The sequence below is a fragment of the Notolepis coatsorum genome (genome assembly GCF_963971535.1).
Source record: "Notolepis coatsorum genome assembly, chromosome: 13".
Taxonomy (NCBI): domain Eukaryota; kingdom Metazoa; phylum Chordata; class Actinopteri; order Aulopiformes; family Paralepididae; genus Notolepis; species Notolepis coatsorum.
Window position 1 is genome coordinate 24,305,196 of NC_140177.1, and position 5,837 is coordinate 24,311,032.

A 5,837-nucleotide genomic window follows, 5' to 3' on the forward strand; every position below is an offset into this window, starting at 1 on the left:
AAAGCGCTTTACAATTTAGTTCTTCACATTCACCCACACATTCACACACCGTCGGTGGAGACAACCAGGCAAGATGCCAACCTGCACATCGGGAGCAGTTAGGGGTTAAGGCCTTGCTCAAGGACACTTCAACACGCTGCCTGGGTGGAGCAAGAATCGAACCGGGAAACCTTCTGATAACCAGACGACAGCTCTACCTCCGGAGGCGCTTTCGTGCGGATTCTTAAAACGGGTGGCATTTCCCTTTAAAGGGTTTCCAGTCAGCCCTGTAGTGACCTGGTGCTGAACAACCGGAGGGGAAATGGAAGTGGTTGAAGAATGTTGAACAAGCTACTTCATTCACCAAGGCCTCAATCTGAAAAGCATCGCGGAAATGGAGGGTCGTTTCACGAGGAAACCACCATTGGATAAGCTGTCCGTTCAAAAAAAGAAACAGGCCCTTCTCGATCCAGAAATATCCTCATCAGAGGACGAAATGGGGTTATAATGGAACTGCAGGGCTGGGTGTGGCGTGTTATGAGGATCCCACAAATTATGGGGTGGTGGGGGATTGTTCTAATCCAGCAAAACCAACGCTGCGGAAATGAGGCTGCCATTTTGGAGACGGGGAAGGAGTCAGTTATTTCCTGAGTCCAGGCTGAGATCTAATGGATCCCGGGGATACTGTGTGGGCCCGGTGGTGTCGGGCACGTCACGGCCCTGCATTATCAACCCACACACTGTCATACGAGAGCATCCGCAAGTTCTGAGCGTTTTTTCTTTCTTTTCGGTCTATAAATGTACAGTATACTGTATGAGTATACTCTGCACTGGGATGGTAGCAGGACAGTGTGTTGTTCGTATATAGAAGATACAGCTCTCGTTCAAGCCGGTCCGAGAGGTCTTATTTTCTTTGGATAAGCTACATTTTCTGCCATCGACTGAAAACACTCTTTTTCAATATCAATATCTGAAATTAAGGAAAAAAAGAATACTAACCTTCGTACTGTCTTTTACTGTCATGCACTTTGCTAACTAAGTAATCTATTGCTATACTATGCTAAATTATGTCTTTCACTCAAGTTCAACAGTGTTTGTTGAACAATCTTACTGACCCTTAGCTGCCAGAGTTGTACCCTTCCTGCTGACTTGTTGTACAGAACTTGTAAGTTGCTTTGGATAAAAGCGTTCAGTTACATGACTCAAAGTGAGTGTAAGCCGGGGGACACGGAGGGCCAGGACAGAAGACAGCGTGACGGGGACCGTGGCCCCGTTCCTCAGTCAGGACTTCAGTTCCATTAGACCTTGACCTCATCAGATGTTTAACAATTAAACGGTTAACTCACTATGATACTCAAAGAGCACCTACGGGTGGCTGCAATTAGAAACTGGCCCCGGTAAATGTCCAAATCCCCCCCCCCACCCACCCACCCAGCACCCTCCAATGTACAGTTTCTTCCCTTTCGGATATATATAATATTTTTTAGGATCTCATTTTCTTACACAGTACTGTATATTTGTATGTCTTGTATGTCATAAATGTCTTGATATATTAAGACGAAAGTCTTTTTCTGGTCTGCATCCTCTTAGCAGTTGTTTGTATTGAGCCGTACTGTATTGTACCCATTCTGCAATCTGTTAATAAAGATTTCAATCAATCAATCAATCAATCAATCAATCAATCAATCAATCAATCAATCAATCAATCAATCAATCAATCAATCAATCAATCAATCAATCAATGATAAACCTTGATCTTCAACCTTTGTTGATCAAGTTAAAAAAAAAATATATATTTTAGCATTTTTACAACTTTCTCTGGCCACGCAGGACCGATAGAGGAGAGAGGGAGAACGGGAGCAGAAGAAGGGAAGACATGCGGCAGATGGTCACCGGGTGTGGGAAGCGAACCCGGGACGACCGCTTCGTGACTCAGCGCGCTATATGGTGTGCTACTGGAGCGCCCCAGTTGATCAAGTTGTTTTAATTGATTTGCTATCCTCGCTTTTTGCCTCGTCTTGTTGTCTTATTATTATGATTTTATATGCTGTGTGATTTTATATGCTTTTTTATGACTGCAAATGAGTGAGACAGACCTCAGTTGCCTTTCAAGTTTAAATGAAGGTTTAATTAAATAAAACGTTACTCGTACATCATCCTGCGGCATGTATTCACCGCTCCCACCATTACACACCGCCACCGTCGTCGTCGTCGTCACGGTCATATTCTGAGTGTGTCGTGTCCAGGAGATGATGTTCTGTTGCTGCTTCTGTGCTGTTTCTGTGCTGCTTTTCTTGGAATGTGCGCAAGCTCTGTGATTGTTCTCTTTCCTGAGACTTCAGAGTTCCTTTGTCTCTGCCTGGCAACTTGCTAATCAGGGAATTCCGTCATGCACCCCCCCCCCCCCCCACCCCCCCCACCCCTCCCTCCCCACCGCTGCCGTCGTTATAGCGTGCGCTTTCCTAATGTCATCCAGTGTGTATTATTATGATATTTTTGGCTCTGCTCTCATACCTCTCTCGCTCCATTGAAACAGAAAAATGGTAAAGTTGGCAAGAACAATCGGCCTTTGGAATGCGTGGGCTAAAAAAAGCGGCTTTGTGGCATTGACGGCAGTGGAGCTCTAGAAAACTGTCGTAAGGGCAACGTTCCAGAACACAAAGGCCCCGTCGAAAGGCCAGCGAGGAAACAATAGGGGCCACTTCTTCATCCACCTGTAGACTGTAGAGTTAAGATCTGACCGGCTAGACGGTGGTTGAACCTGTTAAAGATGCCAGTATTTTTGTGTTAAAATAAGTGTTAAATAGGTCTACATTCTGACAGCGATCACTGATATAGAGTGTTTGGTCAGTAACATGGGTCTCCCAGTCCCTCCTGCTCTGCAGTAAACAGAGAATACATTTTCTGGTATCCCGTTCCTACTTTATCCTATCAAGAGAGAGAGATATATAATATCTTATTTCAAGAAATCTTGCCAAGCCAAATTTGCTTACTGCACTGGCAGATTATTTTACTTGTTTCAAGCACTTGCTTAAAACTAGTTTTTACATCTTATTTCTGTCAGACCATTTTTGCAGTGTGCAGTTCTCTCTCCTGATTGGATACAGTGGGAACAGGATACCAGAAAGTGTATGTTTTGTTTACTGCAGAGCGGAGGGAGGGACGGAGAAACCAATGTTACTGACCAAACACTTCACCTCAGTGATGGCTGTCAGAATGTAGAGCTATTATTTTAACATGTAGACACTTTAACAAAAAACCACTTACAGCACCTTTAACACCATTTTTCTTCAGTTTATCATTTATTTTTTTATCATAGATTATCTTAGATGTCTGGAGACTGTAGAACTATAATGAGGTCAGTGTTTTTGTGCACGCTCTGGATATTCCCCCCCATCTCCCTCTGCTTAGTCTGTGGTTCGGTGATGTGTTATTGGATCCGTGGAACAACAATGAAACCAGATGTGCTTAGTAATGCGTCTATGTAGAGTCTTAATTTCTTTTTTCTTTTATTATTCTTCTGGAGGAGCGGGCGCTCAGCGCCGGCGTACAGTCAGCGCCCGGGCTCGTCGTCTGAGCCTCCTGGAAAGGCCTCTGTTCCCCTTTTATACCTCCTCCTAAAATAAGCCCCCAACCATTGGCCGAGAGCGACCTGGTCATTGAATCACATCGGGCCAATTACAGAGTAACACTTCCTTTACCGTGAAAGATGTTTCCTGTTGATAGTAAGCGTGAGGGGGGGGGGGGGGGGCTGGTGAGCCGGGGGGGGGGGGGGGGGGGGGGCTGCTGTTGAAACCCTGCCAGTGTTTCCCTGACCTTCGTGGCCCTGGCGGAAAAACTGACAGTGTTGGTGGACCGAGGTGTGTGTAATGTCTGTGTGTGTGTGTGTGTGTGTTTGTGTGTGTGTGTGTGTGTGTGTCTGTGTGTGTGTGTGTGTGTGTGTGTGTGTCTGTGTGTGTGTGTGTCTGTGTGTGTGTGTGTGTGTGTCTGTGTGTGTCTGTGTGTGTGTGTGTCTGTGTGTGTGTGTGTGTGTGTCTGTGTGTGTGTGTGTGTCTGTGTGTGTCTGTGTGTGTGTGTGTGTCTGTGTGTGTGTGTGTGTGTGTGACGTGTGTGTGAGACGTGTGTGTGTGTGTGTGTGTGCGTGTGTGTGTGTGTGACGTGTGTGTGTGTGTGTGACGTGTGTGTGTGTGTCTGTGTGTGTGTGTGTGTGCATGTGTGTGTGTGTGTGTGTGTGTGTGTGTGTGTGTGACGTGTGTGTGTGTGTGTGTCTGTGTGTGTGTCTGTGTGTGTGTGTGAAACGTGTGTGTGTGTGTGTGTCTGTGTGTGTGTCTGTGTGTGTGTGTGTGTGTGTGTGTGTGTGTGTGTCTGTGTGTGTGTGTGTGTGTGTGTGTGTGTGTGCTGTGCGTGTGTGTCTGTGTGTGTGTGTGTGTGTGTGTGCGTGTGTGTGTGTGTGTGCGTGTGTGTGTGTGTGTGTGTGCGTGTGTGTGTGTGTGTGTGTGTGTGTGTGTGTGTGTGTGTGCGGGCACATGGCTACACACAGGCCCGATGAGAGGCAGTGTAGGAGACGGAGAGAGAGTGTAAACACACCGGGGACAACTCTGCTGCAGCCGGTGACTCACTCTTGCCGTGTCATGGCTTCCCCCGTCACCAGCGCTCAGCCGGCGGGCGAGGAGCGTTGGTTCTCTCACACGCCGGTGTCAAACCCACGGTGTCAAGTGTTTTTTTTCCGCTCCTGCCCTCCTGGGAACGAATGACTCTCTCTCTCTCTCTCTCTCTCTTCTTGACTTCCCAGAGACGGGACCGCACCGCGCGTGAGAGCGTCTGCGGGGCTCTGAGGGTTCTCAGGGTTTGTGTTGAAGTGGTGGAGGATGCGATGCATCGGCACCGTATGGTGAGATGAGAGGGTGAGACCGGCCCACGGTACTGAAGTCACCACACCTTTTTATAATTTGTGACATCGAGTTTACCCCACAGTCTTTGATTTGATTTGATTTGATCTTTATTTATCTTGAACATTTCAACCATAAAACAAACACACAGATTTGTAATAACAAAAACTAACAAAAACTAAATAAATAAAAAAAACAAGATCTTTAGTGGCTATATAAATCATTATTCTCCACATTTCACATTTCACGTTTCACATTTCACATTTTACATTTTACTGTACATATTTACTGTATATTTTGGGACTGTATATTTTAGAACGTATATACATATTTTAGAATGTATATATCTGACTGTGGACTCTTATTCCTATTCTTACTCTAGATTTTTAACTACCTGAATGTTCATTGTGAGCGATCTGTGGTGCTGAATTTCCCTCGGGATCATAAAGTACTTCTATTCTACTCTATTCTATTATGATTTATCATTTCATATACTGTGTACTGTACATTATAGTAGTAGCAGTATCAGTGCCAGGACAACAGCCTGCTGCTGAACATTGGTAAAACCAAGGAGCTGATCGTGGATTATAGGAGAGGACAGCAGGAGACACACACACCACTGAGGATAAACAGGGCTACCGTGGACAGGGTGAGCAGCTTTAACTACCTGGGGGTCCACATCTCAGAGGATTTGACATGGACAACACACATAGACTCAGTCATAAAAAAGGCGAAGCAGCGCCTCTACCACCTGAGACAGTTAAGGAAGTTCAGAGTATCTGGGAAGATACTCCAGTCCTTCTACTCCGGAGCTGTAGAGAGCATCTTGACTGGAAACATCACTGCCTGGTATGGAAACAGCACGGCACAGGACAAGAAGGCCCTACAGAGAGTGGTGCGCTCAGCCGAGCGTACCACGGGTATTGCACTACCACCCCTGCAGGTTCTATACAACAAGAGGTGCAAATC